Source organism: Poecilia reticulata, chromosome 4, assembly GCF_904066995.2.
Source record: "Poecilia reticulata chromosome 4, P_reticulata-male-v2, whole genome shotgun sequence".
NCBI classification, from domain to species: Eukaryota; Metazoa; Chordata; class Actinopteri; order Cyprinodontiformes; family Poeciliidae; genus Poecilia; species Poecilia reticulata.
Window position 1 is genome coordinate 22,862,207 of NC_088833.1, and position 27,461 is coordinate 22,889,667.

At 42.3% G+C, this 27,461-nt stretch overlaps 1 long non-coding RNA gene across 5 annotated transcripts in view; it reads right to left on the reverse strand.

Moving 5' to 3' along the window:
• Nucleotides 1-27,461, reverse strand: part of LOC103463697 (uncharacterized) — a 51,204-nt gene that overhangs the window by 7,522 nt on the left and 16,221 nt on the right. For all 5 annotated transcript variants that reach the window (XR_001776540.2, XR_001776542.2, XR_533536.3 and 2 more), the window contains exon 3: nucleotides 10,675-12,187. This is a non-coding gene — a long non-coding RNA (uncharacterized LOC103463697). The remainder of the gene's footprint in view (nucleotides 1-10,674; nucleotides 12,188-27,461) is intronic.

Consider the following 27,461-nt stretch of genomic DNA (forward strand, 5'->3'; position numbering starts at 1 on the left):
ATAGAAATAAAGTGTATGAACTGCAAACACATTCATAGTAACAAAAAAACAAACCAAAACTAAAAAGAACTATGAGTCCTGAAGCAGAATGTTGTGGCATGATGGTAAAAGCAAAACTGAATATGCATGAAGAAATGTCTTCATGCACAGATTCTTATAGTATGTATATTTATTTATGTGTACAGAAACAGTAAAGCTTTCAGATTTCAATCTAGGCGTCTCTTACTCTTCAATAAGCTCCGGTCTCTGATTTCATTGCAGCTCCGGCTGCAAGTTTAGGGAAGGTCTTCCTCCTGTCCTCATGTAAAGCATGTAAAAGGTTTTCTTCCAGGATTGCTTCATATTTAACTCTTTCCGGTGCAGAACTGCTGCGTCTTGAACGCCGAAGAAAAACATCCTCACAACCTGATGCTGCCAAAAAATGCTCATGTTCAGGGCGATGTGTAGTTATAGTTTTTCACGGCACATAACATTTTGGATGCAAGCTCAAAAGTTCACTTTTAATCTAATCTCACCAGAACAGCTCCTTTCACATATTATCCATCTCCTGTATTATTTGTGGAAAACTACAAATGATCATTTTAATGTTTTTCTTTTAGCAGCAGCTGTCCTTTTGCTACCCTTCCATAAGTGCCAGATAAAACAGTATAAATACAAAAGAATGTCAAATAATAAAAAAATAAAAATTAAAAAAAATAAATAAATAAAAAAAAAACATTTAAAAAGATTTTAATCAAATGTAAACCTGAACACAGCCCTGGGTGAGGAGCAGGTTTTTCTCATGGAGAAAGTCACTTTAATTTTGAAAAGCAAAACAGGAAGGCAGCAGAAGGAGCGCCGCGATAAACCTCTTGCAGATATAGTCAGCTAACGAAACCATCCTGTCAGATCATTGCCTGAGGAGAGCAGGAGGGGGAAGGAGAGACGGGAAGAAGGGGAAGAGAGCAAAACAGGGGTGAAAAGGGTCAGCAGGGAGGAAGGCTAAACCCCAGAAGCAAGCAAAAGATTGTGTGTGTAGTGCATTTATATTTTAGCATGTGTGTGTGTGAGTGTGTGGGTGTGCATGTGTGTCAACCCCAGCTGGGCAGACATTTACTTGACATGCTGATAGGGATTTAAGCAGTGGGTGGGTGGTGTATCTGACCAAGGTGAGTGAATGAGCAGAGAAGGGGAGCCTGTGGGGATCGGAGGATGATAGGAGGAGGGGGCGGCGGCGGTGGAGGAAGCAGGAGGGTTAGGGATTTTTTCTTTTTTTTTCTTTTTTATTTGGACCAGAGGGGCTCACAAAACTGCTGTTACTAAGCTTGATTTCAGAGCGAGTTGAGACGATTAGAAGACGGGGGCAGAAACGTGTGGGGAAACGGGGACGAGGGAGGTGGGTTTGTGTAGAGGGGAAACCCTCCAGGCTGTCCAGGAGAAGGGGGACTGGTCTATTGAGGTGATGAGGGAAAGAGGGTCCTTCTTTCAGACGCTTTAATGAAGCATAAGTCCATGGCGGCGAATGAAAGCAGGCAACTGCTGCGCGTGTTAGCTTGGTGCCTGAGCTCCTCTACGTTTCTCTCCTCTGTTTCCCATCCTCGCTTTTCCACAACCCCGTCGTTCTCCTCTCCTCCCCTCGAGCGGAGCGGGGCGTCCCTCCTCTTAAAGGGCTGTTGATTCTCAAATGCAATGTGCGTAGTGAGCGTCAACACTCAGGCTCAGCTGCTGAGCGATTTGATGGAAGAACCAACTAGATTTCACCTAAAAGGAGCCACTGAGTGATTTTATCAAGACTATGTGAGACATGTGCTGGAAAAACAACAAACCCTATCAATGATCTGAATAATAAATTCAGATCCCTGATCACTTTTTTTTGTTTTTGTCCTTGACATGGACAAAACACAACAGACCGATCATTGAATTGAAGAGAACCTGAGCACAAAAACCATCAGCACCAACATCTATGAAGCAGAGAAAATAGATATTTGAATCGCCCTGATCAGAATTTTGCGGCAGATTTCCAATCTGTGGGTTTTATAAAGCTTTTACCTGGAACTCTCTTCAACAACGCTAATACAGGAGCATATAAAAACAGTTTGAAACACCTTTTATTACCCCCATGCTATGGGGGAAAGTCAATATTTGTAGTAGGAGCAGGGCTGCAATATCACACAATGTGTGTAAGGAAGAAAAGTTACTCTAGAAGAAGGTGTGCGATTATTTCCAAAGACAAAATGATTACCCGAGTTACTGGTTAGCATAGTTAGTGTTACCGATCCCTGTACAAAATGAAACGTAATGTTAAATCGGACAATTTCAAAAGATTGATGACATTTGAAAAGCTGAGATTGAAAGGATAATATGAAGCAGTCTTCCTGGTATCACACAGCCTAAACCAATAGATACGTCTCAACATGTGGTAGAAAATAATTTCCTTTCAATGAGTTGCATTTCTCTGCTTCCTCTAGGTTTATTTTGAAACACCTCATTGTTACAAAATGAACATAACTTTAAGTCTTTTCTCACTTAGTGACAATAACTCTCTTTTGCACTGAAGAGAGTTATTGTCAATGTGACTTGGCACTTATGCATCGTGCATTTACAGACTAGGTAAAAAACAAACAGTTTTTGTAGTTTCCACTGGTCACCAGTCAAGGCCAATAAAACATCCGTAAGATCATCAACCTCCAGTGATCTGATGGGGTCCAAGAACACCAACGGGATTGTGAAATTCACCCTGGAGGAGCTGAACCTCCTGAGGAAACTGAAACAATCACTTGCAACCAGCCTCACGACCTTCTGCAGGGCTGTGGTTGACGGTATGTTGATGCAGTGCATTTAAATATGGTGTTCCTTGTGCGACATGGCAGACAAGAGGAAAATGTGGGGTGATGAGAAGGTCACTCTAGTATCTCTGTCCTATTTTCACAACATGTTTTAGAGTCGCAGGAAGTGCTGCTGTCAGGCGAGCAGCAACACACCAAAATGAGAAGCAGAACTATCAAAGTACAAAAAAAAAAAAAAACAGCCTCGCCCTCTAAATGCTCAACTTCACATTTGCAATCATATCTTGGATGGGTTTCATTTATCTATGGTTTCTGTTTTCTAACTGTTTGATAATTTTTTTTCCTGCTACTATGTTTTAAATCCCAGAGATTAGCATGCGATGAAATGCCAATAAATCGATTTGAACAATTTTATTTTATTTTTTTCAAATCAAAAGATCCAGTCAAAGCATTGAAAAGTGATGCATGTAATGAAAGAGCTACATGTCTGACGGAGGCGTGCACAGCCGATGAACCCTGAGCCGACATGTTAAATTACAGAAGGCAGCAGACTGAGACAGACAGGAGGGGCTGTCAAAGCGTCTGACTTGGTTTGACTGTGTCCGGTTCGGTTTGGGGGAGGTGGGAGGTGTTTGACCGTGGGCTCGACCGGGCTCAGGCTGAGGGGACTGATTTCTGGGACGATTTGGCTCTGGGCTGACTGGAGACTGGCCAAAGGGCTGACTGAAGGGGGTTCGGATTCCCCTCTTTACCTCCCCACTCTGCTCATCCCCGGAGCGAGGCAATAAGAAGCAGCTTATAAAATAAGCAAACACAGAGGCAGCTTTCAGACAAGCCAAACAGTGAGCGGCAGACTGACACCGCTCTACGCCGCGACGACGACCCCCTTCACCCCCTCCCCCTCTGACCTTGACCCTTGAGGTCCTTCTTAACCTATTTCTGAATGGAAGTCAGTGCAGCTGGGGTGTCTAGCTGCGAACTAATCACAACCCCCTCCCTCGTCGTGGAGCTTGTTCCCACGCCTCCTCTGACCGAAGAGCTGTCTCTTCATTTGAATTGCCGGGCTTTAATATTTATGTTAAAGCCCGGCATATCAGTTATGTGTGTTTTTTTTCCTCTCTGTCTCTGAGAGAACCCCCCCCAAAAAAAAAAAATACATAGTGAGCGGTTTAAAATAAAAATTAATTTTCCTTTTCGATTAAAATTGGGAGGCTTATTTTTATTTATTTTTTCTTCTTTTGCTTATTCTAACACGGCAGTGTTCCTTTCTGGTTTATGCCTCAGCTTCCATCTGCCAGTCTCTCTCCATGGCCCCAATAATCTATTCAGCCTGAGCACACAAGCGCGCCGTATAATGTACACGCAACAATGTGAGCGTGAAGGCTCATGCACGTCATTCGGCGGGGGGTTCAAACCCCACCACCACCTTCACATTTTCATTACGACCGAGTCCCGGGCCCGTGTCGCACAGCAGCGTGGCCTTTTGCTTGGCGAGCAGGCGGTTTAATCACACATACGGCACTACTCCATTTTCATTTCCTTTTCATACGGCCTCCATTCCACTCCAGCTTCATAATTCTCCCCCCTTGGAGCTGTCTAGCCCATCTGAGTGTTTGCAGCCTGTTGGAATGACATAATCAGTGACTTGGATAAATGCCTGACTGTTTTTCCCTGAGTCTATAATCAGACTTGGGGGCTCGGCGTTGGAGCTGCGAGGAAAGCGCGGCAGCCAACACTTGATTCGGGAATTACTTCCTAAGATGGGTAGTTTCACCTAAAGAATGTGTTCAAGCACCAGTGAAATGAAATGGGTTTGGTCTACTATGCATCATGTTGGTGGTGCTAACCCCTATTATATATATATATATACTTTTTTTATTTTTTTTAATTTTTTTATTTAAAATAGAGACACAAATGTGTCTCGGATAATGTTTTGCTGAATAAAAAAAAAGTGTTTTAATCTGTTTTCAAAGCAAATGAAAGCAAATACCTGATCTGTAGCAGACAGCGCTAGCAGCAACCTTCAGTGTAAAAGTTGCTACAGTTAAAAGAACAGTCATAGATGACTGTTTTGGTTAAAGGAATGTGCTTTACAGATACAAAGCAACCCTCATCCACAACACCCCTACACAAAACCACAGTATGCAGTAGATGTGTGCATAATGATGAGGGAAATAATATGGTCACAGTCCTTAAAGGCAATAAAAAACATTGTTTTAGAAAAACAGGGCTGCTCTCTACTGTATAAAGAAATACTTGAGAGCATAAAACGTGACGTAGATATACAGTCATATCAGTAAATTTGAATACTATAGAAAAGGTAATGCATTTTTAAATCAATTCACTAATTGCCCTTTTTCACTAGTGCCTACTCAGGTCAGCTTGAAACGGATTATACAGCTACGTGGTACCATTAAGTACTGGTACCAATCCCTTTCCCAGTGCCTACTTAGCTGGGATTCCAAGCGTGATTGGCTGAGGAGCTGAATCACTGGGTGCCATTACAACAATTCGATCATCCATTTCTAAAAACTCACAACTGTGACAGGAGGTCTAAAGGTGAGAGTCTGTATTTTAAAGATATTACACAAAGAGGCCGCTGAAATAAGACGCTAATTATTTTGTTATGTAATTATTTTGTCTGTTTAAGTATACCAACTTGTTTCTGTAAGTGATATCACAATGAAGGACAGGCCCCAGCAGAGTCATGACTTTAATCTCAGAGAATCTGAGGAGAGAGGCTAAAAACTAGGAGGATGAGAAAGAAGTGTTTCAACCATAACGACTCATAACTAAAGATAAACTGCTGAAACACAAGACTTCAATGCCCTTAAAGAGATTTTCCACCAATTATAAATCATTCCAGACATGCCACTTTCAACAAAATGTCAACTTAAAACAGATCAATTATTTTTCTAAGCTTCTATTCTATTTTATTCTTTTATTACCTTGTGGGAGATGCCTATCCCATCTCCTATTAGAAACAAACTATAATATAAAACAATAATGCTAATCTAAATCTCCCAGGGATGTGCTGTAATATGAGCAGAATTGATGCAAAAATGTACTTTTTTTTAACATGCGAATCTGAGTAAAAAAAAAAACTAGATCCCTTTGGTCTCACCAGTGGGAAGAGAGATGTGCGGAACAGCCCAGGATGAATTGAGTGATGGCTGTAAATGCTTTCAGCAACTATTACTTCAGAGGGTGCACCACACTCAATCAATACCTAAGCAAATAAAAAGCAAAGGGGCAGACAGAATGAGAAAAGCTGCAGTGGACTGGATGACAATAACGTGCACAAATGAACACCCAACACTCAAGTCGATCTGTGAAAAATATGCTTCAATGTTCTTGGTTTTATACAACCCAAGAAAACCTCTCGACTGTTTGTGGCTCGATAGGATTCAGGTGCTTTCCTCTTGAGCGTGAGGGTTTATGTTTTAAAACAGAAGCACATAAATCATGTCATGGTGAAGAGATTTAGCAGAAGATAAACGTTAGCAATGATAGCAACTTAAAAAGGTGATGAAACCCAAAATTAACAGCGTGGGATGCTTCTAGCAAGGATTTCAATCTGCAAGTTTCAAACTCCGACCGCCAAATATCCACTGTACATTCAAGGTCCTGAGACGTTGTCCACGTAATCCAAGGTGTGTTCGTCCTGCACGTGCTCCGTGTATTGAATTATGAATAACTGCAGTAGCTCAGTCACACGCACCCCGCCCCCCCCCACACACACACACACACACGCACACACACACACGGCCACTGTCATTAGCGTAAAAGCTTTCAGCAGGTCCCGGTGTTTGGGAGGGCTTCCTCCCTGCAAGTAAGTGTGAACAGGCAGGTGGATGAGTGAGAGCATGTGTTCATGCAGCTTGTGTGTATGAGATTTTCATGACAAGCTAAGCTAAACTAAAAATAGTGATGTTTTGTGGTATTTACATGATTTCAATCAAAAATGTGTGATGTAACTGCTTTAATGAATTAAAAAAATTTAAAAAACCAATTGTTTTTATTGGTCCTTAAGCAAAATAACTAGTCACTACACTTGTATGAAAAAACAATCTATCTTACTGTTATTTAACACATTTAAGAAGAAGACAAATTTTGAATAAATCTAAAGTGCCCAGAATAGTGAATTTTTTTTGTTGTTTTTCTCTTACCAGGACGACACAAGCAGAACAAGAGGATACCAGCTGATTAATTATTTGGGCCGCCCGCCTGCGTTCGGCTGCTTAACCCACAGCCACGTGCAGCTTATCAGTTGAAGTGTTCAAACTGTGTGAAATGAGAAAGAGGGATGAGCGCCACTTCTCCTCATTTTCACACCATCACTGCCTGTGTTTATCGCAACCGGAAATGTTTCCAAAGAGACGCAAACTGAAGTGAGCGTAGTGGCGTTTGTTCAGCCATCTGACAGACAGTGTGCAGCAACAGATGGGGGGGGGGGATGGACCACAGAGCCAGTCAGAACTCTGGTAACTTTCTTTGGCATCTCATGAATGGGCTTTAAACGTAAAAACGGCATGAAGAAGCATTTGAGCAATTATGAAACAGTTTGACATGGAAAGTGCAGCTTTGAGCACGTAGAAAAGGTTGAATGAAGCCCTTTAACATCGAGACCAGCATATTTACCGTTTGTCCATGCCGTCTCAGAAGTTCTGCCAACCCGCCAGCATTTAGTGATCGATCGATTCTACCCATCCCTTTCTTCCTCACCCCAACAAAGCAACACAGAGGGCTTGAAGCCTCTCCAGGCTGACACACATTAGTTTAGTGTTGGCTCTTATTCACCAACCAGCTCGGATGAAGCTCAGCTTAATTTGTGTCAATCAAGCTTCTCCTTAGATGGAGAAGCTTGATTGAAGCGGCTCCGGTTCCGATAGAGGAGGCGATAAGAGGAACGAGCAGTCTACTTGAGCACAGGTACTGATAAGGGAAATCTACAGCCTAGTTTACAAGAATTATTCTTTTTTTATTGTGGTCATGCTTCAAATAGTACAGTAAAGCATATTTGGATTGGAGTTGGAAAGAAAATACGCGTACTTCAACAGTCGTAGATCTCGTAAGGACTGTTTGAATGATTCTCTCAAAATTGCATGCGCTAACTGTAATCGCTAACGCCTATAGCATACAAAGAAATGCAAGCTCAAGGAATAATGAAAGAAAAAAAAAAAGGATTAAGTTTTAAGTGATCAAAAAAGTATACTTCTTCTTTGTGTGACGTTTGAAGCTAGCCTACTTCAGGCTACGAGCAGATGCCAAACAGCAGGCCTTCAGCGTGGATGAGTAGCCGGGATTCGGGACCTAGACAATTCCCCAAATCAGCCCTTTGCACTAATTAGCAGTGACAGGTGAAAGCAGCCAGAGATTCCACGGGAGCTGACAATGGAGCGGACAATTGCATAAACACACTCAACCATAAGCCACACAGACACCCATACAAACATAAACACACATATGTCAAGGCGGAGCGGCTGCTACGGAGGATCTACGAGAGCGGCTAATGCCACGTTAAAACCCATTAAGCACCAAGACATCCCCTGCTCCACGTACGCAGCCCGGATCCTGCTTCCCCCTGCACTGATACCGCTGATCCCCCACCCCACTCCGTGCTTTGACAAGGCGTAATAAAGCCTGTATGAAGTGCCGCATTGTGTGGGGAGAACACAATGTTGCATGCTGAGTGCTGTGAGAAGGGCGTACACCGGTGGGTCCCACGGCGCTGCACAGCACCGGGGCCTATAGCAAGGAGTGCCGAGCATGCTAATGAGGTCATTATGTTATGCCTCACCCTCTGCTTCTGCTTCTCCTTTACAGTGTGGGCTTTTTTGCCTGTCACAGGAGGCAGGGCACCCTTGTGATGCAGCCAACCACAGATGTCACACATGGCACAATGAGGAGACGCAGGAGCGTAGTCTCAGACGGAGACGAGGTGCTGCTGCGTTTTTCAAGCTAGCATCCAAAGCGCTGGAGCAGCATCGGTGATTTGCATGCACAATAAGGTGAGCTTAAAGGGAAAAAAAAGAAAAAAAAAATCAAAAGCATTGTAACAACATTCATTCGCTAATTGTTCCCGCTGCGTGTTCAATCAGCAATCGGCCAGGGTTGCGTTTTCTTTCATTCCTTTCTACGCTCCCGCCATTATTTACAGCCGAGGGGGAGGGGTTAAGTATCTCGCACATGCAAAAAGCAATTACAAGATATTTGCATAGCCGTTAACAATCACGGGGCAGATGGCAAACAGCGGGCATTAGAAAAGGCAAGCGAGCGCCATCTTGGCTCGGGGAGACAGCAGCTGGCAGACAAGAAATCGGCCATTTTGTAAGCATGGGCCGCTGCCAGGCTGAGGCGTAGCGAGGCGCCAGGCCCTATCTGTGTGCCAGGAGATTGGCAGGAGAGGGGGAAATCGAGCTTTCATATCCTCCCTGGTACACGCAACCAGAACAAGCTCCTCCGACAGGCTGTGTGACAGCGCGATCATAGCCCAGGGCTCACTGAGGAGATCAGCTACAACACGAGGTGTCTGCTTTAACTTTAAATAGACATATTCCCCTTTAGGCAGGAATAATATTTCCTAATAACACACCCGGAAAGGAGCTAAACATTCATTTCTGTTCACAGCGTTCCTACGAGGTTCACAGTTCCATACTTTTCCTGGCTTACATTTCAGTGTACTGGACATTCAAGTGCAAAACATTGACTTGGATTTTGTCATTTGTATTTTCCACAAGTGATGGAAAAAAACCCCACAAAGAATCATGTTGGCTCTCAGTTCAGCAGAGTGGTAAAATTCACTGTTTAAAAGCTGTAACTTGGCTGGACTTGATTATCCTACTCTAAGTTTAGGTAATGCTTTTAATCTGTGTGGTAATGTAAAAAGAGAGCAGTGTGAAGCTTGTATTAAATATAAAAGGAGCCAGTTTAACCCTAGAAAACTTTACTTACAATTTTATTAAATACATTTTTCTGACAGCTCCGGACCTTTCCTTAAAAACATGTATTAGATTATTTGCTTGTTGTGGTGATTGCCAACTTGACCTAAAAATCGAAGATGGCTACTATGTACCTTTTATTACAGTACAAAGTCGTTTTTTGTGAATATGTTACAGGAAGAAAACATTTTTTTTTAAAGAAAGGAAATATTTAATACAATCATACAAAAAAATAATAACCTAAATAACATTTAATACTTTTACTGGACTTTTTCTGGAGTGGACATAGGATTAAAAAAAAAAAAATTGTTATTTTTTAATAATCTAGTAATAGTCATACCTTGAATAGTAACTGAAATATCTTTAAATGTATAAAAATCCTCAAGACGTATATCTTAGTTGCAGTGGTAAGTGAATCGTGTTTAGCGAATTTCCAGGATTAAACTGTTCTTCAACTACAACGATAACACCAATAATAAAGATAGAACTTAATTTGAATAAATAAGATTATGTTTATTGCAAACTGGCAATAAACATAATTGCCAGTTTGCAATAATTCCATATTGTTACATGGAAAAGTAACAATATCACTAAATTATATACATGTCATGCTAAAAAATGTAATAAAATCTACAGTCGAAATTAGAGTTTTCTAAACATTATTTTACGCGTCAGGTTTTAAATTGTAGAGAGCCATTTCAAAACCCTGATCTGAGAGGCCTAAAAAGTTGTGAGACAGACGTCATGTCGTTGCGTTTCAACAACAAAAAAATAAAACTCTCTTCATATTTTTGAAAAATGTACATTGAACCTCTTTTATAAATAAAAATTATGTCTCCAATCTCAATTTTATATACTTTTTAATGCCTATAGAGACCAGGAAAATGATTTTTGCCAGATGTTTAGATACAGTGTAGGAACCCTGTGTACAATTATGCCATAAAAGGGTACATCAAACTTATACTCACCACAAATGTCAATCTGAAGAGAATATCTCCAGGTTTTTTTGGGCAAAAACCTCAATCCTCAAGCATGTACAGCACGAACTCTAGAAGTGGAAGTTTAGTGAGGATGCGTCTTCCAGGCGCCAGGTGAAGGTGTTTCTCTGCTTTTGCTTTCCTACTCTGAGTAAGAACATGGCTTCAAAAGGCTTTGCATATGTGCAGGAGGAACCAGTCTGTCAAACTAGGGTCCTTTTCACTCGAGCCCTCATTCAATTAGCAGTCATTCACCTGTGCTGTCACTGGATCCGTTTTGCACAGCAGTAAGTGGACTTCAGGTACAATCCACCCCCTTTCACCCCAAGAAACACACACACACACACGCACACACACACACACACACACACACACACACACACACACACACACACACACACACACACACACACACACACACACACACACACACACGCACACACACACACACACACACACACACACAGAGTGAGGGAAAGAGGTATGAAAGCCTGAACCCGCCTTTCTCTCTTCCACCTCACGGATCAATACTGCACTGCCATATCCTCTGAAGGGAGCTGCTGTTGTGCAGGTAAGAAAATCTAAGGCGAAAAGACAGCTTCTGCCTGATACAGTGATGAGAGGAAAAAGTTCAAATTGTCCTTTCATCCGGCCTCATGAGATCTTAGGAATACCGTGCGCTAAACGTACTTGGAAACAGCGCTGAGCCGCGACGTCCTCCGTAGCATCCTCTTCCAGAAAAGGTAAAGGTGGAATGACTAATTGGAGCGTGGGAGCCGGAAGGAAAGGGACCCCGACGTCACGGCTCGCTCTTCAGCCGCTTCCTTGTGTGTGTGTGTGTCTTTGGCAAAGTTTTATCAAGCGGAGTTGGAAAACCTCCAGCTGAACCCCACACAAGGATAGTTTCTGTCTCTGTTCATTTTACTTTCCTGCGCACAAGTGTGCATGTTCTGGCAAACACACTGTGATTAGGGCAGCTGCGAGGTGACGGCCTTGGCCCTGGCCGGTACTGGAACTCCAGGAGAGAGACAGAAGGAGAGTTGGTAGATAGGAGCTGGGAGTAGTGGTGGTGGTGGTGGTGGTTGGTCCCTGGGCTCTGAGGCCTGCAGGCGGTGTTGGGCAACCTCTGCTCGCCTCTCTCCTCGGTATTGATTTCTGCTGCTCCGCGCTGCTCTGCTCTGCCGAGGAGACTCCTAGCCGGCGGGAACGAGAGCTCGGCTCACCCGGCTCACCTGCCTCTTTCCTGGCCTAGCCTGCCCACTTCGCTGCAGCTTTTGGCTGGCCCCCTGTTGGATCTTCGGAACCCCAGTACAGAGCAACTTGGCCCACAAGAGGAAGTAGACAGAAAGCCCATGGCGATCCGCAGCTGCGTTCACCTGCTCTGGGTTCACCCGCTTCGAACAACCTCCTCAAACTGCTTCCATCCTCCTCTTCTTCCATGCTTCCACCCACTCTGGTTTCTCTTTTCCCTCCTCCACCGTCTCCTCCTCTTCTTCTTCTCAAGCTGTACACAAACAAGCACAGACAGTGATGGAAAAGGAAACAAGTTAATCTCAACTTTCAGGATATTTTTTTTCCCCCGCTCTAAGTGTCAGTTCTGGTCTTTGATCAGCAACAAGTCAAGGGTGAGGATTTTGGCATCTTCTCCCAGCTGGTAATATGAACCTGCTAACCTTAGAGGGTGGAAACTGCAAAGAGTTAAGTGTGTCAGGCAGTAACATATTGCCTGCCAACGTACTCTCAGCCATTAGAGTCGATGTGCTGCAGATAGCAGAATACAGCGAGAGTGGGCCCATTATAAAAATCACTACTGCATCAATCGAACACATTAAAAGTGTAGTATTTACAGGAAAAGTGTTTCTTCAACAGCCACAGTCTTTTGCTCTCTTGCTGGACCACAAGCTAAAAAGTTAAATACTGCCCTGCAAAAATGAGGAATTTGCTTACATTGCAAACAAAAACTTCAGCATATTTTGGGGGGGATTTTGTTGCGTAATTGTCCACATAATTCCAAAATCACTATAAAAAATAGAGTTCAGCTTACTGTGACTTAATCTCAGTACAGTTATGAATATTGATGCACCATCAGAATCAAGGAGACCAAGGAACACAGCAGACGAGGCTGTGAAGAAGTCTAAAGCAGGGTCAGCACGTGGCCTTTTGCGTAAACTGACAGGCCAGACAAGGAGAGCATTAAAGATGCATCCGCGAGGCCCCTGGTAGCTGTGGAGGAATTTCAGAGTTTGACAGCTCAATTGGAAAAACCACGAGCTCCACAAATGTGTCCTCTATTTCTAAGCCATTGCTAAAGACGTGAAAAGTCATGATTGCCACGGGTCATGCAAAGGACACAACAAGCAAGAGGAAGAAGGTGCAAGCTCAGAATCTATGGTAAGACTTAGTTTTTTTGGGGTTTTTTCATAGTCGCTTTCTACAGTTTAACTGAATTTGGGATACTTTGCAACTACTGAATGGCCAAAACTTTCAGTTAGATGTGTGGAAGACAAACCCCCAAAAAGACTTAAAACTGTAATTCCAGCAAAAGTTAGTTCAAAAAGCTACCTGCTAAATACAATGCTTGCCACTTTCATCCATCTGTTATCTACACCTGCTTGTCCTTGCATGACTGTTTTTAAAAGGCACTGTATTCATAAGGAAGAATAAAAGGCAGTACTGAAAGTTGACCGGAAATTTCTTTCTTGGCCTTTTCTTGTTTGTGGCAGAGTGAGTGTGATGGAATGGAAATGTTTTGGCCAGGCCAGGGGTGCGCTATAGAAACTTTGCAAAAAAAAGGAAAACATCTCATCTTTTGTATCATCTAGAGTTATTCAAATGGGTCCAGCAACTCTCTTCTTATGATAATAGCAGATGGGATGGGGGGGGCGAGACATTTCTTTGAGGATTCATGGCCCCATTGTGCTTCTCAAGAGAGAAAGGGCCACAGCCAAATTCAAAGCCCCCCTCCACGCCGCACCAACTTGCACAATCGACGATATGCCCTCGCCAATGTTGCTGCAGAACCGAGAATGGGGGACGGGGCTGTGATCCACATCTCTCCACCCTTCTGCACGCTTTACAAAACGGACTTAAACCCCGTGGGCCAACTGCCAGGGGGATAGAGAAGTAAAGTGCGGACGCTTGGATTTGGTGGGTCGGGGAGGCTTTGGAAGTTGGAGCTTTCTGTTAGGGAGTGGGCGGAGGGGGGGAGCGGGGTGTAGGTTGGCGGTGTGGCGGCTGGTGGGGGGGAGTTGTAGGGGGGAGTTACACTGTTGGGACAAGGGAAGCAAGTTTGGGAGGGGTGGAGGCTGGTTGAGTTAGGGGGACATAGACGGGGACCTGGGGTGCGGCGTATGTCTCAGACACAATAATACTATTCATTGGGCTCAGACATGGGTGTTAACTCCCCTCTGACAGAGTACAATGGGACTCGGCGGCATTCAGGCAGCCTTGGTGATATTGTTAGTTCAGGGCTGCATTCTCCCTGCCGCAGGATAGAGCGCCTGCATTGTGGCCGTCCAGGCAGGATGGATGGAAGGAGGTTTGAGAGGGTGAAAGGCGAAGAAAGAGAGAACAGTATGTCTGTCTATCTTTCAGTCTTGGCAGAGGGAGAGGGCAGAAGGAGGATGGGGGGGTTGGAAGGGCGTAAAAGTGGGGTAGACTTGGTGAGGAAGTGGGATTGGGGGTGTTTTTGCCCTTTGCCTATGGACTTGTTTGTTGCAAGGGGGAATAAATAAAAGTGGGGAACTGAAGGTAAAAGAAAACGGTCTGAAAGACTCGCTCAAACGGCTGAACGTGGCGTTAAACGGGCATTAAAGAGTGTGAGGACGCTTTAATGCCTCACACTCTTTGGGTTTTATGGGTCTGCAAGCGTCTCAAGAGTTTCGATACAATTTGTTCACGTGCATTACGAGGACGGCTTGAGAAATGCACGATGAGGGGGAAAGGATGTAGAAGTTAGCTGCAACTTCAGAGTCACACAGGTTGACAGAAATTTATATTGAATAAAATCTATATCCAAACTGCAGAGTCACTGTGAGCAGAGAAAATACTGAAAGAGAATCTAGTTGGGACTTGTACACAGAATAAGAATAAACTGCAGATTTTTTTTTGTTATACTGCAGCTGCATAAGTACGTGAGAATGCTTGCCTTTTTCTCTTGTCAAACAAATGCATTTTCTTGTTTTTTTTTTAAACAAACTTGCAGAACATTTTGGGATCACAAGCATTTTACTGAATTCCTTTAAGGGATAAATGCACTATCACCACAATGCCTGTAAAAAGGTTTTCGACAGATGAGCAGATCTACAGGAGCATTAAAGACAAAACTGAATGGATCCAGAAAGCCCAGATTCAAAAAATAATCTAGTCAATTACTACACACTACACACGACACACAACCCACGCTGACACACTCGCACCGAGAGTGCCAGTGCTCCTTCTGTCCAGAACAACCTGCTCTCATGAACAGTACTTTGTTTGTTTCCCCTCTGGTAAACTCTGACCAGCTGTTCCTATAGCAACCTTACTTCCTCGTTCCCCGTGTGAACGTGTGTCCGTGTGGTTGAGGGAAAAAAAAAAAAAAGAAGAGGGAGGCAGAGAGAGTGAATGAGGTACAGTATGTAGGTTAGTGGAGGCTTCGTCCTCAATGGTCTTAATGCACAGGATGTAGGAGAGACCAGGGCACAGTCATGCACTTCAGATGTTTTTATTATTGCAGAATAATAGAAGGACATTTTTTTTTTTAAATGTCAAGATTTTTGCTACAGCTGAAAAGTTGGTGTAAGTTTCAACAACTCACAATCTAATTGTGACAAAGGTGGTTACAGTGAAGCCTACAAGAATATTGTATTTAAATGTTCAATACATGTCAATGTAGATAAATAACTAATATTTATTTATGGCACCCTCCAACCTATGATTGATGTTTATTTTATAAGATGGAGTATATCTTATAACACACAATCATCATTGTCATTTTAAAAATTCTATTTTAGCCATTTATTTACCACTTAGACGGTTAAATAATTATGATTTATTTGCATTACAGATCACTCATACATGCAATGAATGGCCTGATTATATATGTCATAATTATTGTGGTATACGGGCTGCTGAATCCTAACACAGCCACAACTTGAAGGTTTCTAAACTCCGTACTTAATTTAAGACTATATGATTTTATTGAAAAGTGTCTAAAAATACCAAAGACTGGATTAAAAAGCTCCAACATAAAGTTTTTTTTTTTTTTGAAAAGCAAGTACAAATGACAGCATGAGTTTTTGCTACACTGAAAGACAGAGCTGGCCTGAGGCATAAGAGAACAAAGCAGCTGTTTAGGGCCTCCAGACCTGCAGGGGGAGTCCAAACATATTGTATTTCTCACACATATTCTTTTTGTAGTAAAGTGTACAAACAATAAATCAACTTTTAAATTCACTCCCTTGTTGTTTGAAATAGCAGCTTTACTAAGGATTCAAAATTCACAACTTACTTAATTTCAATTAATAACATATAAACACATTGAAGATTTAAACAAAGTGTCAAGCGTATTACTTAAAAAAGCAAAATTGTTATGGCTTTCTTAGGAGAGTACATTTTTTTTACTGCTTCTGTAGTTTATTTCAATTGTTGGTTGCTTCTTCTGAGGTCACCTTTAAGGCAGACTGTTAATAGTTAATAGTTTGTAAATCTCAGCATCTTGATGTGGTCATGCTTTTCTTTAGCAAGGTAAATGGACGGAACTGAATACCATACAGGAATAAAACCTGTGAAAAGCTACAAAAGACTTTGTGTAGAGATTCACTTTCCAGAAAGACGACCACACAAAAAATGCAGCTGGATGTCCATCGGAACCCGTTGTCTAATAATAATAATAATAATAATAATAATAATAATAATAATAATAACCCCTATTTAACCCACAGTCTCTTTTTCAAGAGGGACCTGGCAAGATAGCAGCACTGGTTACAACATTTGCATCCAACCAGAGAAATCAATTTGTTTCGTTTCAAAAGCATCAAAGCTTAATAAAGTGATAAAAACAGTTAAACATCTACAATATCCCAGACCTAACTTTAAAACTTGTGGAAAGAACTGCGTGTGTGTTAAATTAGGAGTGTTATTCCTGAACAGAAAAAAAATCCCAGCAGCCCAAAGTTAGTAGCAAAGAGCCGAAGGTGTGATGCTGGGCTTCCAGGGAGGCAGGAGCAGGCTGGCTTATGGTTCTCATCAGGGGGCTAATGCCACTTCAAAGGTAGCTGGAGTAGTGAAGGTGGTGCCCTTTGTCCCTGGTAGGAGGATTACACCAGTCAACTAGTACAGACAATGCCCCCCCTCATGGGAGGGGAGGACCAACCTGCTCTCTACCAATGATAGGGGCAGTCAACTGATCACTAACTTAATTCAGGAGCAGCAGAAGTAAGAGCAGGGAGGAAGGAAGATGCAAACGTCACAAGAAAAAAAGAAAAAAAAGCTGAGGATACGAAAAGGCAGGGGTGATAAAGGGGGATAAAGAGGGTGGAAAAAGACAAGAAGGACACGCTGAAATGAGAAGAGGCACAAAGTTACAAAAAAAGAGCAATGTGAAGCGGAGGAGGGCTGTGGAGAAGGTTTCTCTAGACGCAGGATTAGGAAAGAGGAGATGAAAGGATCAGGCCTGACACAGGACAGCAGAGATGGCCTGAGGAGAGAAACCAGAAAGACTTTAACTCCAAGCAGGCAAATCAAGTAGAAGAGTGTGAAAGGAAACGGGAGGAGAGCTCAGGTGTCCGTGACCTCGAGGCTCTGGCGGAGGAGTCACTAAAAGGCTTTTTTTTTTTTCTTACAACAGGTGCACAGCGTGACAACTCCCTCTCTGTTTGCCATTCGTGCCACAGAAGACACGCCTATTAAAATCCAATGACAAATGTGGCAGATAATTCTATTACTGAGGACTTTGGAGGATGTTTAGGGGGCGGTTAGCAGACCCAGGTAGCATAGCTCAGGCTCGCCGCAGACAGATATGACTCTGCAACACTTAACAACAAGGATTTGGCAGCACCGTTGATTGAACATGCCAAATCCCATTTGTCGGAGGGCTGTGCGCTTTTGTATCGACACTCTGTAACCTTGTGGCTGCGTAAAAAACGGAGACCTCGGCGTGATAGGGTGTGTGAGGTTTTTTTTTTGGAAACGGCACTATCTGACGCCACAATCCCAGCTCCTTTCCAACCTTCATCCATGTTCCCTTCGTTCCAGCTTCACGTCCTCAGTTCCCTCCTTCCTCCCCCATCAGAGGAATGACAAGACGGAGATAGAGAGGCTTTTTCAGCACCCCTTTTTCTTGCTTTCTCTCCCTCCCCTCCCCACTTTCTCCCTCTGTTTTTTCCATCCCCTACGGTAGAGCTGCCAGACAGGAGTGCTCAGCAGCTCTCCGAACGTTATTGATCCTGAGAGCAAGTCGGACAGGGAGTTGGTGTCTCTCCCTCTCTCTCTCTCTCCCTATCTTGCCTCCCTCCATCAGAGCTTCATCTCCCAACACAGTCCACAACTTTTTCTCTCCCACCTAGCCTGACTCCCTCGCTCCCTTCCCGCCTCTACTTCATTTATCAAGGTTAAGGAACTCTTATAAAAAAGGGAAGAGGGGGTCGCCTGGATGTTATCTGACTTCATGAAAGAAATCCCCTCGGGCCACTCCACAAGAGGAGAACGCTGTCTGCCAGGCCCAGCTCTACACAAATACACGCACGGATGCAGAAACCATGAAACCACACCAGGCAGCGGGAGCCACTCACACCCAAACAGTAAACGGTGAACAGCATTTCCAGTTTGGCACAAAACAACAGGGTGACCAGAAACAGGAAATATCTTAACTTAACCATATCCCTTGCAGGGAAGCATAGAAGTTTTCAAAACACAGATTTTCGTCAAGTTTAAAATGATTTATAATGTTGAAAAAGTTATACACATATCCTATAGGTCAAAACAGTGTTTAGGTTCCCTTCTTAAATGGTTGCAAACTGTTGAAGGTGAAAAGACTTGATTTTTACTGATCAGGCTTGTTGAATCTTCACAATAGGGTCACACAGGGTCATACGTTTTTTTTTTTTATTAATAATATTTACCTGCATAAACACAAAAATCAGGTTTCAAACGATAATTTCATTTAAGAAAAGGGAAAAACAAAAAGCTTTGTTTTCTTCTTGTTTTAAGCGACACTGGGTGGGTTTTGATCTCTAATGGCCTGTTCAGGATCACGCCGCAGCATTTCAGTCAGATTTAAGCCCAGACTTTAAATAGGCTACTCTAAAACTTTTATTTCACAACGTCCTGCTGCACAAACCAGCTGCTTTTGAGCCTACAGTCACAAGCTGATGGCCGGACATTCGTTTTTAGGATATTTCTTCTTTTTTGCTGGACAGCTGACTTCATGGTTCCCTCAAGTGCAGTAGGTGCTCTCGCCACATCACCATGTGTTAGACTGTGTGAGTTTTATGTTAGCTCTTATGGGGTACACAGTTTCCAAAAATGTGTTTTTGTCAAATAAGTATGCTATGTAATCAGATGTACCAACTCCACGGTTTTACTGTTATACTTTAAAGGACGACTAGTGTTTATTACTGTTTAGTACTATTTATTAATTCCACCTCTTCACCATCAAGAGCGTCCTGACCAACTTTAGTTACTGTGCGACGCCACCAAACGCTGCAACAGTCTGCAGAATGATCAGAACCAGAAAGAGCATTATACCCAAGATCTACAGTGTTTTTGCAGCCCTTGGACTATGCTGTACACAAATGACCAATTGCACACTGCAATGTGAAGGAGAGAAAAAAAGTGTTTTTACTTTCATTCCAGACACTTTCATAAATTGGAGTGAGCTCCATCTGAACAGAGAGAGAGAGAGAGAGTGAGAAACACGCCACATGCTTGAGTCTCAGTCTAGAGGAGTGAGAGTTTGTTACCCTGATGTGCTAGGATAGCAAGTGGAGTCCTTGGCGCTGCAATTATTTTTCAAAACCAGAAAATGGAGAGAGTTCTGTCCCTCCCAAGGCTGAGACTAACTCTTACTGATTCCAACCTGTCCTATACGTACACACCGTACCAACCTGCACTTCACAATTCACCAAATAGCTTCTTTTTTTTTTTACCTTTATTTTAAGATTAAGTAAGTCTGATAGATAGATAGATAGATAGATAGATAGATAGATAGATAGATAGATAGATAGATAGATAGATAGATAGATAGATAGATAGATAGATAGATAGATAGATAGATAGATAGATAGATAGATAGATAGATAGATAGATAGATAGATAGATAGATAGATAGATAGATAGATAGATAGATAGATAGATAGTTTTTTTTTTGCAAAGCTCTTACTTGAAGAGAATGTAATTCAGCATAGCACACACTACAACGAGGTACATTTTGAAAGTTTGCACCTACAGCTCTATAATTTAAGCACATAAAATGCAACCAGACATGTGCATTTCCCGCCCATAGTCCATCTGTGGAGATCATAGAGTTTGAAAATCTCCAGTCTTTAAGAGACCCCGGCATCCATTGCCCCTTTTTGTAAAAGCACTGGAAATGATACTACATGTGGAGTACATCCTGTCTTCCATTGTTATTGCCTTCACTCTCTCTATAAAAGGCCTACCTGCCTTCAGGGGCCACAACAGGCAGGCAAATGCACGCAGTAGCGCATTACAGAGCCATACTTTCCTGTCCCTTTGTGTTCAGTAATTGCCACAATGCATCTTCTCGTCCAGCTAATTAAGTGAGTCTTCCCCATTGTCTCCCACTGCTATCACCTCTTCACACAGCCGGGGTACGGGGAGGGGAAAGAGGGGAAAAGAGAGGATTCGTAAAAGAAAGAAACAGGAGGAGTAAGTAGGCAGTAGTCAGAAGACACGGTGAGAATGAAGACGAAACAAAGAAAGGAGGAAAGGCAGAGATTTGTGTCTGCATGCTAATAAATGTTTACCAGTTGGAAAAGGTGCTTGCTGTCTGTGTTTGCTGGTGGATTGAACTTTACAGCTGTCAGATGGAAATTATACTCCATTAAATCAATCTGTGAGCGGAGAAATTGATTATATTTTACCCAGCCCGCAACATTTGACAAATTATGCCTTTAAACACTAAAAACCTGGAGCGTTAACCACTTTAAATGTGGTAACTGTTATTTTGCATGGGGTTTCCATACGTAGAACAGAACATGCGCTTGTTAATGATGTCAGTGTATACAAGGGTAAAAAAAAGGAATGATTTTAAAACTGCTCAAATGAACCTTAATACAGTTCCTTCGGTTCAAAGTCTGTTAAATGTTGGACACAGGCTTTCCCTGTCTGTGTGCACTCAGAGTCTCCATCTCCAATTCACTCGAGCTGCTGTCCTGCAAGTTTTAGATGCATCCCTGCTGCAACACACCTGAATCGAATGAGAAGCTTACTACTAGATGTCTGCAGAACCAGAGGACATGCAGGTAATTCATCCGTTTGATTCAGTTGCATAAGATCAGGGCTGCATATAGAACTTGCAGGACATTAGTTCATTTAGAACTGGGGTTGGAGACCACTGGTGTGGAGCAAAACAAAACAAAACAAAACACAACACTGCCTATCCCCCACCCATTGGTGTATGGAAATCTTTTCATTTCTAAAAAATGCATTCAGCTTGTAAATGAAAATTAAAGACGATCCACCCGTGACTCAAAGCGCTGCTTGAAATAATAAAAAAAGATATAATAATATTATGTACAATCAATTCCATGTCTACTTGAAACCCCCTGTTACATTTCAAAGGTCTACATTTTATATATATATATATATATATTTATTTTATTTTATTATAATAAATGTAATAATCAATATGCTAGATAACTGTTCCAGCAGCAGCAATAATTATTGATTTTTGGTATGAATAATAGCTATTCTATTATGTATTTCATTTCTATTTCCATTTTTTTGGGATAGGTCCTGTGAAGTTGCAAGGGTTTTGTTTCTTAAATTTGTACAATGAAAATCTCATACAAACTCACGTCTACTGCAAAGTGGTTTATGTCTTAAAGCATTGTAAACATATTTATTTTACAAATCTGTTTAGTGTGCACATTGTGCCAGAACTTTAGTTTGCATTTTTACAGTGACAATGCAAACTTTTAATTTCTGTATATTAAATTAAATCCATTAACTTTATTCTATGAACCTTATTAGAATTTAATGCAGAAATATGCATTTAGACCCTCAATAAGGCATTTTAGTGTGTAATTAATTTGATTGTTTGTTAAGGTTTCCCTAAACTTAAGTTCAATTCAAGTAGAAGCAAGATTCAGACTCAGTGTAAATCTTAAAGCAAATCCAAACACTCACATGGAAACTGGAATTCAACTGTACAGTTTTTCATATCAGAAACTACATACTTACTTACAAAGTCAAACCATGAATTCTATAAATAAAGATAAAAATACATGTAAGATTCCTCAAAAAGAAAAAAAAAACACAAAGGATGACTTCACTGAAAAAAGGCCATTTCTGTTCGCTCTTAAAGTGTTGTAGAGAGGTACGTCAACGTCTAAAGCAGTAACTGGGAGCACTTACAAAATTAAAATCACTAAAATCTACCCTCTAAGTGCATTATATTGGTACCTAAAAGCAGTTCTGCACAATATTAAGAAAATTCAATTGCGATATGATTGTGAGATTCTTTCGAATTTACAGTTTGGTAAATTTGTGCATCTCTACTTGAAATCGTGCGTTTTGTAGCTCTATACTGATGCACAACTTGACACTTATTGTACAGAACTTATAATAAACCAAACAAATGTGTTCATATTTTCTTAACATTATTGCTGTTGAGATCCTTTGTGTTGTCTACGCTGAGCTACTAGAAGACAAAGACCAGCAAACTCATCTAAATTTCAGTTTGTTGAAAAGTTGCTAAAGAAGGCCAGAACAACCTAACACACACACGCACACACACACACACACACACACGCACGCACGCACGCACACGCACGCACGCACACACACACACACACACACACACACACACACACACACACTTATCACACACTTTCCTCCTACTCAAAGCTGCTCTGTGACCTTTCCAAGGGTAGAGATTCATTTTCCCTAGCTTTAAATCCCCAAATTTTCTCCCCCCACCCCTAAAAAAAAAAAGAAAAAAGAACCCTGAACCTCTCCTTGAACTTCCACCACCATCACCCCCTTCCCATACTGAATGTTTTTCCTTCCCACACTTGTCCTGACAGACAGACAACTAGGGTGACAACCTGGTGCAGAGAGACAGACAGAGGAAGGGGGCTTGCTTCCCCGTCTACCCCCTTCCACCTCACCCCACCCCGGCACCAGCACAATACAGCAGGGCATCTGGCATTGGAGTGGTAGTGCTGGGGGGCTAGGGGAGTTCAGAACAAAGCATTTACATCCCCCTCCCTGGAATATGATTATAATTTGTAAATAGCAGCTAAGACATGAACTTGTAAAAACAAAGAAGGATATTTACTGCTATGAACCAGAGAAAGCCAATAAATATATTCTTATGCCAAAGAGACTTGACATCATCAAGTCTGAAATCTTTAACGTTTAACAAGCCGTTATACGAACTGAAGAGGTATCTGCATGTGTGTGTTTGTGAGCGCAGCTACAGCTTGTTAATTCGTAGGGTTGCAGGATGAAGACGAGGCAACGCTGCCAACGGTCAAGAAATCGCTGCCTGCCAAGAAGACGACCCCCCCCCCCTTCGTCTGTCACAGAGACTGTTTGTCCCCCCCCACCCCCTCCGCCTCCTCATCTCGTGTATATACGAGTGTGTGCTTCTGTCTGTGTGCATATATAAAGTAAATGAGCGGCGTGTATGCATTGTGAGAATCCGCAGGCCCGGTGCATGCATTAGAAATGTGACTTGACCCCGGCCGGCTGAAGCGGGGTCTCCGCATCGGACCGGGCGTGGGAAAAAGGGGAGACCTCTTTTCACAGCTGCCTCTGCCGTTGCATTGAACCAATGAAGCTCCACCACCCCCAACCTGCCTCCGCCGCTTATACCCCCCCACACCACCCTCTACCCTGTGTCCACCCCCCACCCCTTTGCTTCCCATTCACTCCGTAGCCCCGCTGCCTTTCAGAGGACCCCCCCCCCATCCCTCCCTCCTCTGTCCGTCACCCTTCTGCACCCCACGATCACAGCCACCACCAATCTTTAATACAGCCACCATTCAGCATTGAGATGCCAGAGGCCACAGTGTTTCAAGGTCGAACTAAAGAAACAAATAACAATGCAAAAAAAAAGAGTACATAAAAGCAACTTTTATTCTACTTACTTGAATAAAAGCAAACTTCCTAATTCCTCAATATTCCAGTTTTAAATCTTGTGTTCGTTAAACTCTTCAAACATTTTTTTCCCTCTGTCCTCTTGACGCTCTCCTTTCCTTTGTTCTTCTCTGAATTTGAAGTTTAATTTATGTTAACATACACCACCGCTCTACACTTGATTGGCTTCCCACACACAGCCATCTAAGGCCTCCTCTTTTCGCCCAACGTTTTCAGTCAGAGGCATTAATCCCTTATCAAGCTGGTTATCATTTCAAATAAAGCAGGGATGTTTATGCAAACAGTAAGATATCAAGAGCAACCCCTCCCAAAAAATTTTGAAAAAAAAATAAACAGAAACCACCAAACAACAAGCTGCTTAAATCGGTTTGTCACTTTACACAACAATAGCTTGTTGGCTATGTGTTTGATTTGAGGGTTGAACATTATGTAGGCTTTATTTGTTTCTGACTTTTTTCTTTTATTGTTGTTTTATATTTATGCGACAGGAAGAGAAGCATGTTATCCATTCAACACCATGCACCCTATTCATATTTTATTCCCATGAACTTGACTTTGTCTTTCAGTTTATTGTATTTAAGTTTTGTTGGTAACATATTTTCATAAAATATGGACATAAAAATCCCATACTTCCATTGATTGGGGATGGTATGTTTTCTTGGGCAAGTTAGGCCCTCTGATGAAAGTATAATAATTCTGACTGGTCAATATAACTTATGAACTGAGAAGTATTTATGATAAATGTGATTCCAGTTCAACCAGGTGTTTGCTAATCGCTGCTGCCACTAGCCTAGAGGTGCTGTGGGGAAAGCATGGAGGAGGTTGCCTGAGGAACAGCTTTATGGAAATAAGTGACACATTGTACGAGCAAGCGTTTAGGCGCCTCCAAACAGCTGCCAAAATAGATTCATGGATTCTTCAAACATCCATTAATGAGTCAAAGCATCACTCCAGGTACGTGTTTGATGAGGGAATAGCCTTAGAACATGACATGAAGCTCCAGAAAGTCAATTTTTCATAACACCAGCCATATAATTGATTCTTTCTTTTCTATTATCTTCTTCTTCATCATCTTCACACCGACGCAATATCACCCTCTGTGAGGCAGTCATGAAAACCGTCACCTCTGAGTGAAAACCTCTGATTCAATTCAGCCAAAACATTGATTAAATATGAGTGAATGATGCTCATGTGCATGGATGTGTAGGTACGCCCAGGTCTAAAGCAGTAACTGGGAGCACTGACAACAACACTCTTCGTGGTGGAAGTTGTGACTGAGGGAAGAACACTCTTAGTTATTGTCATCATCAAAGTGGTGTTGAATAATTAACTCAAAGAAAGCAAAAAGATGTACAAACTTTCTGGAAACCATTTTCAGCCGTTGTTTTAAGCTGCCTTCTAAAAAAAAGGCTGGGGACGTCAGAAAACAGCAGGAACCTCTTGCAGCGACATGGATCTTGTGTTATCATTACCACGTAACGTCATATGTTATTTGTAGTAACTAAAGAGAAATCTGACTCTCATAAAATTGATATTAAATTAATTGTCGCAGAATGTGCAGAATAGCTCCGATGGATCCTCAGAAATGGTGCCGAGCTCTGTCTGGCTGCCCGGCTGGGACACCAGCCGTGTTGAGGAAATGTTGAGAGGCAGCATGAGGGGGGCAGCGACGGCGTGGGGAGGTCGTAGCCAAGGACCTGAAAGAACTCCATCTCCCTGGGCCAACATGCCATGACGGTGTGGAGCAGCAGTCTGAATTGGTTTCTCTGGGGTGGCGGTGATGGCGAGATGAGCCCAAATAGAGGGAATGGCAAAGGAGGTGAGGTGGGGGGGGAGGGCAACTGAGATACGGTACACACAGCGGTATGTGCCTGAGTGAGAGATGTCAACTGGATCTGAGGTACTATAAATGAGCGGATTAAAGCTTCCCTCGTCTTTGACTCTCTCCATATACATGAGAGTGCTCAACTGTGGAAGCAGCAGTGTTGACGTGTGAAATCGCACATCCTGCTGTCTGCACTTCCTAACGAAACAAATCCATAACCTGCCCGCAAGGTCCGTAAGGAGGAAAACAGGGCAGGAACGCAGACGTCTGCATGCGAGTTCTTAATATGCTCTTACGAATACAAAGAAGACGCAGCGAGTGTCACTTCTGGATTATTATATCTCTGTATCAAACGTAGCCGGTAGCTATGCCTTCACTTCTAAAGCTCGTGTCCAGCCAAAGCCTGTTTGCATCGATTTGACTAGTTTGTGGATATGATATTGACTAAGTAGACCGGCAGCCCTCATTGAGTCGAGGCAAAGCGAAAGGAGCTTTAAGAGGTGGTCGAACGCGATGGAGGAGGATAGCCACAGGCTGTGAAATATCCTCTGATCTTCTCTTGTCTGATTCTCAAACGCAAACTCTTCTCTCATGAGGTGGGAGAAAAGCTGATATAGAACTAGGCCAAAGTCACAGAACGCTCATCTTCTAACCCTAAAGGGAAATAAAAACCTACAAAAAAAAATCTCTTCTTTTGTTTCTCTTCTGTGGCCCCCTATATCTCGACGAGTCGTTCGGCCTCCTTCTCTCCCTCCACTTTGTTCTCCACAGGAGGCTGAGCATGCACGAGCTGAGCAGCGTTCGCTGCCTGCTGCAGCAGTCAGGAAAGTGAAGGTAATCTTTAGTCCTGTCACTCAACGCCGAGAGGGAAACTGAGAAGAAAGCGAGCGAGGCGCATACTTCAGCCGTCCATCACCTTCAACATAATACGTACTTTACTAAAACACACAGTGGGAACGGTTTTGCCTGGTAGAAAACCGAGTTTTGGTGCAAGTTGATGAAAGATGTTGAACATTAATAGATAGCAAAAAAAAAAAAAGAATAAAGTTTGAGAAATAGAAATATTTCTTCATGTATGTAGGTTAGTTAAAAGATGTTTTTGTCAAAGTGCAAAGATTTTTTAAAAATCATTAAGTCTTAACAAAACAAAAGAGAAAAAAAATAGGTTATTTTCTCCATATGACTCAAAAGTAAGAATAAAAAGTTATGAATAGAGGGAATTAGTAAGTAACTTAGCCGCCCTGTCAGTCTTTCCACACGAGCACACCTCCCACACATATCAGACTAAACCACACTGCCACTATATATGTTTTAAGGCTAAAAAAAAAAGATGGGACAAATGTATAAAAATGGCTCCCCGCTCCATTTATCTGCCAACACTGGAGAATCAGACAAATTGAAACAATATAAAGAATGTGGTCAGAAGTGACTGACTAGGAAGGTGAGGAGAGCAAACTAGTAAATATCCATCCTAAACATGAGGGTTAACCACATGAAAGTGTGTCAAGTTAGTAAAAAGTTACAGTATTAAAAAAAAATACTTTTGCTGTTCTTCCGTTCAAATGTTAAAATTTTTTTATTCTTATGAGAAGTCAAAGAATCCAGAATATCGCAAAGCAGCTTT